At 37.3% G+C, this 10689-nt stretch overlaps 1 pseudogene; it reads left to right on the top strand.

Annotated features, from left to right (window-relative positions):
- Nucleotides 1–326: 326 nt before the first annotated feature.
- LOC126486580 (ribonucleoside-diphosphate reductase subunit M2-like) lies at nt 327–10689 on the top strand (annotated as a pseudogene).

Here is a 10689-nt window from a genome sequence, read left to right as displayed (position 1 = left end):
CCCCTGCCCTGCCTGGTGATTAGCTGCAGGGCATTCACTCCATTGTTGATATAGTAATTTCCCACCTGCCTGGGCGGGGTCCTTGTGCTGCAGTTAGGTAGATAAGGACTTTCCCAAGTCTGAATAAACCGGCATTCAGCTGGTCTCCTTTCCAATGACCCTGGTCTCTCTGTGTGTTCTGTTCAATCTCCAGGCCCTTACTTGACTCGCGTTTGGTACTGTGGTGCGCGAACGGTACCGAGGGTGTAACACCAAAACCGGGGTTACATTTCCCTTTTTAAATTTAAAATAATCTTGCCTGTGGTTCAGTCAGGCTCCAGAGCCTCATGCCATTTATGCGCACTGCTGCTGCAGATGTAGACTACCACTTTCGGCTTCCCTCAGCTCACTCCTGGCAGCTGCTGCTGCGTCCCAGTAGGTGACCAGGTGCACCTCAATCCAAGTCCTTGGTTTTATATGGCTGAATGAAAACTAAAAAACTGAAAAATATACTCAAATCAAGAAGTTCAAATCACAGACTGTGCTCTGTGAATATGTTCGGCTGCTCAATAGTTTTTCGCTCTGGCGGAGCAGCAGCAGTGGCTGGACCCAAAGCCTGTGGTGTGGTGCGGGACAGGGTGTATGCACCTGGAAGTACTCGGGGTCCAATGCTTGAGGAGGCTGCCAGGAGTGAGCTGGAGGGAAGCCGCAGTGGCCATAAGTCCAGGCAACAAGGTGTTGGCATATTCGGTTGGTACAATAAAAAACACAGACCAGCTCAAGAACAACAGTTATAATTTAATAATTGAAAAAGGGGGAACTCATGCTATAAGAGTGGGAGGTCTGAAATCCAAAATGGTCCAGTGAGCACCGCAGGGGGCAGAGGGAAGGGAGAGAAAGAGCCTACATCTCTGGGTTTTTCTACCTGGGCTCCTGGCAGCCACACCCTAACCAGATGTGATTGGTTAAGTTTTCCCATCAACTTCCTGATGTGGGAGTCCCCTTTGTGTGTAGTGATTTCCAATAAGGAATAAAGAAACTGCCTTAGTGTTGAAGGAGCTGTGGGTTGCATTCCTGCCGCCCTGCACCCAGCCGCATGGCTAGCTTATGCCCCGAAATAACAACACACAAACTGTATTCATTTAAACACTGCCTGGCCCATTTCTATTAATGTGTGTAGCACTGAGGTGCGCTTACTGGGAAGATTCTAGCCAATGTCTATCCTGGGTTGGAGCTTCATCGCATGTGCCCCAGAGAGGAGAGGAAATGGCATCTGAGCTCACTTCCTCTTCCTCCCAGCATTCTGTTCTTGGCTCTGATAGGCAGTTTCTTTATTTAACCAATGACCTTCCTCTATCACCTTAGCTTGTTGATAGAACAGAACTTAGGCAGGGAAGATAGAGCTGAATTCTGGGAGGAAGAAGGTAGAGTCAGGGAGATGCCATGGATCTGCCACCAGAGATAGACATTCCAAATCTTTGCCATTAAGCCACTGCCATGTGGTATTATACAAATTAATAGAAATTGGTGAAATTAAGATGTAAGAATTAGCCAATCAGTAGCTAGGGCTAATGGGCCAAGCAGTGATTTAATTAAAACAGTTTTTATGTGATAATTTCTGTTCTGGGAGGTCAGGACTAACAAGCAAACCTAGTGATATGGGAGTCCCCTCCCTCCATGTGTGCTTATTTCCATTAATGAATAAAGAAACTTCATTGGCCTATTGATAGGGCAGAACTTAGGTAGGTAGAGAAGACAGAACTGAATTATGGAAGGAAGAAGGCAGAGTCAGGGAGATGCCATGGATCCACTGCCAGAGATAGATGTGCTGAATCTTTACTGATAGACCATGATCTTATGGTGATTTAAAGATTAATATAAATGGGTTAAATTAAGCTGTAAGAGTTAGCCAATAAGAAGCTAGAGTGAATGGGCAAAGCAGTGATTTAATTAATACAGTTACTGTGTGCTTATTTCGGGGCTAAGATAGCTGGGTGTGGAGACGAACAAGCGGGCCTTCCTCCTACAACTTCAAAAACTCTAGAAACATCTCTCTGCCTGAACAATCATCCAAAGTTCTTCTGTAACATTTCAGATACCCATCTTCAAACTACTGGCCAATAGTATCTGGCAGTCTTTTCCATGAAGTAGGAAATTTAAAAGAGAGTTCTGCCTATATTGGCATTTGTTAGTCACCTTTATTTGTATCTTGAAGAATGTCTGGAAGATTATTTCATGAAGTAATAACCCCAAAGGACTGTTTCATCTTCTTTTGGCAACTTCAACAGTTATTTTTTTTGTAGGTCATGAATATCCAGTTCATAAAGCATAACATCATGCAGTCCAAACAAGAGCAGTTTCTTGCCCAAATTTCTAACAAACTCCATAAGGAGTCATTTAAATGTCTATCATCCTCTTGAAGTAGATAGGTACTGCCAGGAACAAATCTGTCTCACTTTCATAAAAAGTATAAATTCTTAAAACATTTTAAATACCATATTCTGTAGTCTTTGAAAGGTTTGAAGAATGCCCATCCACCTGAAACACATCTCTGTACATCTAGAAAGTCTAACATGATTACATTTTGAAACCACAGATCATTTTGTTTTATTTTTTTTTAATTTTTCTGCTACCACTGAATCAGAAAGACCTCTCTTAAGGAAGCTTCTGCATGCTTCCAGCCAAAATCAAAAATGCAGCTAAACTTTGTTATGTGTGTGTGTGTGTGTGTGTGTGTGTATGTGTGTACAATAACTTTCCAAGCTTTCTCAGGTTTTACTGGGATGTAGTCAGACATATTGGTGTGCCAATCTGTTGGATCCTTAGACAGAGCAGTACGCAGATAACTATTGGGACTTCTCCCTAAAATAACATAGTTCATGGAGTTATTTGAAAGAATATCAGACAAAAAACCATCACAATTGTACATAGCTTTCTGAGCCACTAAAATTGTCCTCTAACTAATTGGTCACATCTCACAACTGTTAAATGGTGGACAATTTGTTATACAATAATAGATAATATACAATATTGTATAATATAGTACAATAACGTTCTTGAAATTATTGTCTTTGTTTGAATATTTTGTCAATGTTTTTTGCCTACAGTTCATTAAAAACCAGACACTCCATGAATTTGAAGATGTGCAAATTGTAGATTATATTCATGTTATCTAAATCAATAGCTAAAATGAGCTTTTTGTTGCTTTTATAATAAAAAAACTCTAATGGGCTAGATTCACAGTATTCATATCCCTATTATGATAAAAAAGCCACTCTTTTTCTTATAAACAGATACTCAAAATATGATTACAGTATATAAAGTTTATTAGTCAGAAGTAAAGAATGTTAGCCCAACTATACCACAATGATTCTAATTTTATTGAAATTATGTACAATGAACTGAAATTTTAGTTCTTGTAATCAGATTAATGTGTTGTTAGTTATACTTCTATTTTTTAGAAACTAAAATTTTTTGTATGAAACACAGTGATAGGTGAAATTACTATAATAAATTAAGAGATGAATTATCATTTAATGCTTTTGATATATTGAAACATATATTTATAGATTATTTGATTTTAGCTAAAAAAATTTAATTTGTTAAACTGTAGAGATAATGGGTGAAGCTAATTGTCCTGGATAAATCCCAAATCAAGACTATGGGAAATATATATAAAAACATACATATATATAGAAGTTTTGCCATTCACTGGTAAAGAGTTTGAAATATGACCACTTCAATAAACCTTTTATTTATTCCATGACTTTTCAGGCCAACTACTTCTTAAAAGTTTTTTAAGTTTTTCTGGTTACATTTGAGGAGAAAATATTTTTATTAATAAATGGAAACTGGTATTCTTTGAAGTGTGTTTTGAATTTTCTTCCATGTAATACTTATAGCATCTATATACCTACATTTAGTATATATTATATTTCCACTTTGTAGAAGGAAAAGAAGCAAGCAATTGGTTATTTAAGACAATTGGTAATCTCCAGTCCTAGGAATCAAATCCTTTAGCACAATATATTGGATAAAATTTACAAAGTGAGGTAGTCTTAAATATCCAAAGATTTAGCACTTCAAGTAGCAAATAAGATACATATCCATATCCATGCATATATATAGAAAGATATATAGAATTGATAGATATTTATTGATGATAGATACACACACACACACACACACACACACACACACACACACACATATATATATATATATATATATATATGAATTATAGAGATATAAAGATATGCATGATAGGTAATACTACAGGAATCCCCAATATAGTCACAATTTACTATGGAAATAGAGCCTAAGAAAGCTTTAAAAAGTTCTTAATGCACGTAAATGGAGCTGTACTGGGCTTCCTAGTTTCATGGTCTTATACCAGCAGCAGCTCAGTGACATGTTGTCAAACAGCTACCTATAAAATGGTGTTAGGCAGCAGCCACCAAGAGCTATGTGGCATGGCAGGTTTTTACAGTCTCACATATGCATTGATACAGAGAGGCTAATCAGCCAAGAGCTGTGTGGTGGATTTAACTTTTGTTCATATAGACAAAAAACTTCTGTGGGCCAACTGCATTCTACCTGATGACAGTATGGACAGATGGCTAAGCATGATGCTCATTGCTACCTCCACCATTTTGAAAAGTCATAAAGGGCAGAACCAGCAGTCAAAGCAGCTGCTTTGGTCCTAGTCATTTACCTAGCCCACTTACCTATTTAAAATAATTTAAAATAGTGATCAAAAAATTACAAATACATAATAAATCCAGATTCAGATAAAATAACCCTAAACAGGTAACAGTGTGTTTAAAAAATGTATGTAGGCTTGGGAGAGAGAGGAAAAGTGGTATAAATCATTATGAAAAGGAATAGTTTTAACAAATAAAACAAAATCTTTAAAGATAAAGTAAAAGTAATATTAAAAGCCATATGGAAAATACCCAGAGTCTGAATTATGTATACTACTCTGTTTTCTTTGATTTTTGACTATTAATAAACTAACTGCAGAGAAACATTTGATTGTAGGAGCTGCTAAACTAAACAAAGATAATAGTATCTTGACAACAAAATTTGGGACTAAGTATATATTACTTTGGAAAAGAGGTTCTGCTTTTGTTTCCACAGAAGATGAAAAACTACAGATTTCTTACAGGCTAATATGGTTTGATCAAGTAAGAGGCTGTGAGAGTTCTCTATGGATATGAAGGTCCAGGGGATCCAATATTCAGAGCAGCTTAATGAGAGCTGACTGATATGACACAATCCAACAGGCAGCATTTAATTGTAATTATAAATTTTCTCAGGATTCTCATAAGAGTACCAACACCTCCAATCAGCAAGAAGTAGTATAGAAAACTATGCCCAAATTACTAAGTATTTATATTTTTGTTCCCATTTAAAGGGGGCATTGTTATAAATGACTAATGGTCATAGTCAATCTCCTTCTAAAGAAAAAAAAGGGATATGATACAAAAATGATGAAAAATGGTAGATTATTAAATCTACTTTAATCCAAAAAACATCTTTTGATCTCAAAATACATTACATTGATATGGATTTTGATTTATTGATACAAATTTAATATAAATTTTGCTTATATATGATATATGATATATATATATATAAACTTGTTTAAGGTATTATGGTTATACAGCTCATTTAAAAATTTGACATATATTTAAGAAATACAAATTAATAGTCATCTATAATAGTTAAAATTATAGACATGCTAGTAGGGTTTTCTAAATATGCAAAGATATGTTTCAAATAGATAGGTAATCTTCAAAAATTTCAAAGACCTTCAAAATATTTCATTTAAAATGCTTTAAGAACTTAGACTTGTCTTGAAGGTGAGACAAGTCTGTTTGTAGCAGTGCCAATTACTTCAAGAGGATTATGGGCATTGAAAAAGCTGGTTATGTAGTTTGTATACTTTGTTGCAAGGCTTGTCATTTGGGTGAGAACCTGTTCTTGCCTGGAAAGCTTGACTGTATGCTGCATAAACTGTAGATGCAGGACCCACAGAAAAATGACTGTGAAACTTGCCTAAACAAGATGGGACAGTCCTTCAGGGTTCCTGCTTCATGGAAGATTCTGCTAGATATTCTACATGATATAGATAGAAATGACTGACAAACTGCCAATATAGGTCAGACAGTCTTTAAAATTTCCTGTTTCATTGAAAAGTCTGCCATATAACATGGGCCTATCTATAGGCAGAAGATGGATGCCCCAACATTACAGAAGAACTTTGCATGACTGTCTCAACAGTCAGATGTCTCTGTAATTCCTAGAGGTTTGAAAATTGCTTGCAATGCACTTCATGTTTACTTAGGTAATATACCCTTCTGGGGTCTTGAATAGAGTTGAAGACTAGATAGTTATAATTATAGTTTTCTTTATTTATAATAATTGACTAATTATATATAAAACTTTAGACTCACAAATATAGGATAGATGAGAGAATATTTTCTTTAGTTTTTCTAAATACAAATAAAATAAATATAACTATAATTGTTGCTTGATATATGTTTTGTTGTATGCAATTTTATAAAGATAAAGTTTGAACCTTCCTTTTTAATTAGACAAAAAAGGATATGATATGGGAAGTCTCTCTGTATGCTGTCAATATGTTTTATTACAATTGGTGAATAAAAAAGTGCTTTGGTCTATGGCAGGACAGAATATAGCTAGGTGGGAAAAAATGATGAAGGCAAAAGAAAGCAAAATCTGCTAGATGCAAGCAGCCACTGGGACTTGAATAACTAAATGCTTCTACAGTAGGAAATTTTCTCAACCTTTGATGGAGAAAATATAAAGTCCAGTTTTCAGCACAGGACTCATTGTCAAGTTGGTAAAAACTATGCACAGGTCAGAGAAACCACAAGGCACCTGCCAATGTAAATAAGTTTCTCATGTAAAGAACCTCCGCAAGTTAGACTAAAGTTTCATCTAGGCCATGAATAAGGTAAAAGGTGTACCCCATGAGGCACACAGTCAAAACCCACATTTGGGCCATATTAGTCACTAGGGTAGTGAAACACAATTAAGATGACTGCTCTCAAAACATTATGTTCTTAAATAATAATGAAGAATTTAGCATATTATTTCAATATGTAAATTAATAATATATTCATATATACAACTTCAATAGTGTTATATGACAGTTCTAGATTTTTGTTGTATGTTATATTTATATTTAAGTATACTGAACTGTGTACTTAATAATTGAGCTTGCAAAAAATGTAACATTCCATGTAAGGGTACTTGGAAAAGCCCCAAGACCCAAAAGACAAATATTGCTTTGCTTATCTCATAGAGTAAATGTACATTTTTAAAGCAGAGAAAGACTTGAGAATATAAGGAGACCAATAAGAACATAAAGCAAATAAATGAGTGAGTGAATATAATCTGGGTACATTGTATATAGAAGAGTAAGGTCATAACAAAATTCATTATTTTTGAATAATCAATATACTAATAAAATTTTAAAAGGGGGCTATTAAAGTCATATGTAGCATCTGTGCTTCTATAGGTATATGCATAGTATTTAAGAAATGATTTATTCCAAAATGGTAAAATAATGTCATAGTTTTGTGCATGCATATATATGAAACTAAATGGACATATAAACAATAAGATTTCTTGAAATTTTCTTGAAGTTTATTTATCTTTTACTATGTTTCCAAATTTTTATTTTAATTTTTATTAAATTGGTTATTTTATTTTATATATCAATCATAGTTTATCCCCACTCTTCTCCAGTTCCATACCCCTACCTACCTTCTACCCCCATCCAATTCTCAGAAAGGGCAAGGCCTCACAGAGGAGCCAGCAAATCCTGGTAAATCAAGCTGAGGCACTACTAAGCTTCTCCCCTTCCTATTTTTTTCTGAAGTGGAATTATGATACATTTAAAACAAACAACAAAATTGATTTGACATCAGAATTTGCATCATGTCACCTTTGTTCTCAAATATATGAAATCAAAGAAAACAGCCCTCATCAGAAGACAAAACTTCTACTACAATTGAGAATCAGATGTCATTTAAAGCATGGATTTATCAAAAAACTGTACATATTTTTAAATTACTTCCACTGTTCTTTGTTTTTGTAAGCAAAACTTCTACTAGAGTTGAGGATCAGACTTCATTTAAAGCATGAATTTATCAAAAAACTGCACATATTTTAAAATTACTTCTACTGTTCTTTCTCTGTTTATGTAAACACAATTTTCTCATCTTTAAGGGATCTCAAAACACAAAGAGCTTTATTGTTCTTCTCTGGTTTTGCTCAAAGGCTACTGAGAAGCATTTTCCACACCCATACTTAAAAAAGCACACTAGCTACAGATACCTCACAAAACCTGCCCCTATTAAAGACACTTCCTTTGATACTGATTTTGCTAGATATAGAAATATAATTATACATTATATACTAATGGTTTTAATGGTTATCAACTTAATAAAATTTAAAATTCCCTATGGGAACAGATGGCTGTGCATGTCTGTGGTAGATTATCTATGTATGTTAGGTCAATTTCTATGGAATGATTGTAGTATTAGGAGGGATGGGCTGCGTCTCTACCACCCAGCTAGTTTATACCCAAAATAACCACACAGAAATTGTATTAATTAAACACTGCCTGACCCATTATTTCTAGCCTCTTAGCGTCTAACTCTCACATCCTGCTTTTACTCATTTCTGTTAATTTGTGTGTCACCATGGGGTCGTGGCTTACCAAGAAAGATTCAGCATATCTGACCTGGTGGCTGGCTCCATGGTGGCTCTCTCTGCCTGCCTTCTTCACAGAATCCTGTTCTGTCTACTTTGCCCACCTAATTTTCTGTCCTATCAAAAGGCCAAGGGAGTCTCTTTATTTAAACAATGAAAGTAACACATATACAGAAGATTTTTTCTGTTTAAACAAAAAAGAAAGGCTTTCATTTTAACATAGTAAAATTAATACAACAAAACAGTTTTAAAGCAAGAATTACAATTACAGGAGTTTCTGACCCCGTGGCATCAGCCTGGGACAGGGAACTCAGAAGTTCCTCAACCCCCTATCCTTCTTGGGCTCTCTGCAGGGCCTCTACTCCCTGCATACTGCCTCTTTCTTCCTATACCACCAAGCTTGCATCCAGAACCCTCCCCTCGTCAGCCCCTCTGCCCTGTTTAGGCACATAACTTCACCCAGCTCAGCCTGTCTGGGCGCTGGGTCTGAATCCTCAGGGCACCCAGGTGGGCGGGAGTTCCTTTGTTTCAACAGCCTGCCTGCACCAAGCAAGGTAGGTGCTTTGTTTACGAGCTACCCAACCAGCACGGAGACCTGATCTCGGCGCCAGGAGAGCCAGCATTGGGGAGAGCCATCATTGGGCACGGACATCTGATCTCGGCACCAGGAGAGCTATCACTGGGGAGAGCCATCACTGGGAAGGTACATCAGTAGGCAAGAAGACCTGCTCCTGTTAAAGAAGATCCATAGGGGAACATTCGGAGGAAGAGATGGGCAGGCGCCAATGAAAGAATTCACCCAACAATCTGAATAGCAACATGAAACCACCAGAAACCAGCGACCTCACAACAGGAGGACATGAACACCAAAAATTGACTTTATGAAAGTGATTGATGCCCTTAAACAGCATGTAAAGAACGCCCTTATAGAAATGGATGAGAAATATAACAGAAAGTTTGAAGAATTGAATAAATCAGTGAATGATACCCTAGAAAACCAAGGAAAAACAACCAAACAGATAATGGAAACAGTTCAAGACTTGAAAACTGAAATGGAGGCAAAGAAGAAAACACAAACAGAGGGTCGGCTGGACATGGAAAATGTAAGTAAACAAACAGAGACTACAGAAACAAGCATAGGTGCTCCGGATTCTAGTCACTCCTCCACCCTCTCCGTTGCCTCGGCAGCTGCCCTCGCTCGCCATGCTGTCCCGCTCGCCACCATCACCGACCAGCAGCAGCTGAAGGTGTTGCCACTGAAGCCACTCCACCTGTCCAAAAAGGAGAACACGCCCCCGAGTCTCAGCGGGACCCGCATCCTAGCGAGTAAGGCTGCGAGGAGAATCTTGCTGGACCCGGCCGAACCGGAAAGTAAAGAATCTACTAAGCCCAGCGTTGAGGATGAGCCCTTACTGAGAGAAAATCCCCACCGCTTCGTGGTCTTTCTCATCGAATACCATGATATCTGGCAGATGTACAAGAAAGCCGAGGCCTCCTTCTGGACCGCTGAGGAGGTGGACCTCTCCAAGGATATTTTTTTTTTCCAAGGATATTCAACACTGGGAAGCGCTGAAACCCGACGAGAGACATTTTATATCTCACGTCCTGGCTTTCTTTGCGGCGAGTGATGGCATTGTCAATGAAAACCTGGTGGAGCGCTTTAGCCAAGAAGTTCAGGTTACAGAGGCCCGCTGTTTCTATGGCTTCCAAATTGCCATGGAAAACATACATTCTGAAATGTACAGTCTCCTCATCGACACTTACATTAAAGATTCCAAAGAGAGGGAATATCTCTTCAATGCTATTGAGACAATGCCTTGTGTGAAAAAGAAGGCCGACTGGGCCCTGCGTTGGATTGGGGACAAAGAAGCTACCTATGGAGAACGAGTTGTGGCCTTTGCTGCTGTGGAAGGGATCTTCTTCTCTGGCTCTTTTGCGTCAATATTCTGGCTCAAGAAACGG

This window comes from Alexandromys fortis, unplaced genomic scaffold (genome assembly GCF_014885135.2).
Source record: "Alexandromys fortis isolate MF-2015 unplaced genomic scaffold, M_Fortis_MF-2015_v1.1 scaffold_114, whole genome shotgun sequence".
Taxonomy (NCBI): Eukaryota; Metazoa; Chordata; class Mammalia; order Rodentia; family Cricetidae; genus Alexandromys; species Alexandromys fortis.
The sequence above is the reverse complement of the archived record's forward strand: the minus strand, read 5'-3'. Positions and strand labels throughout refer to the sequence as shown.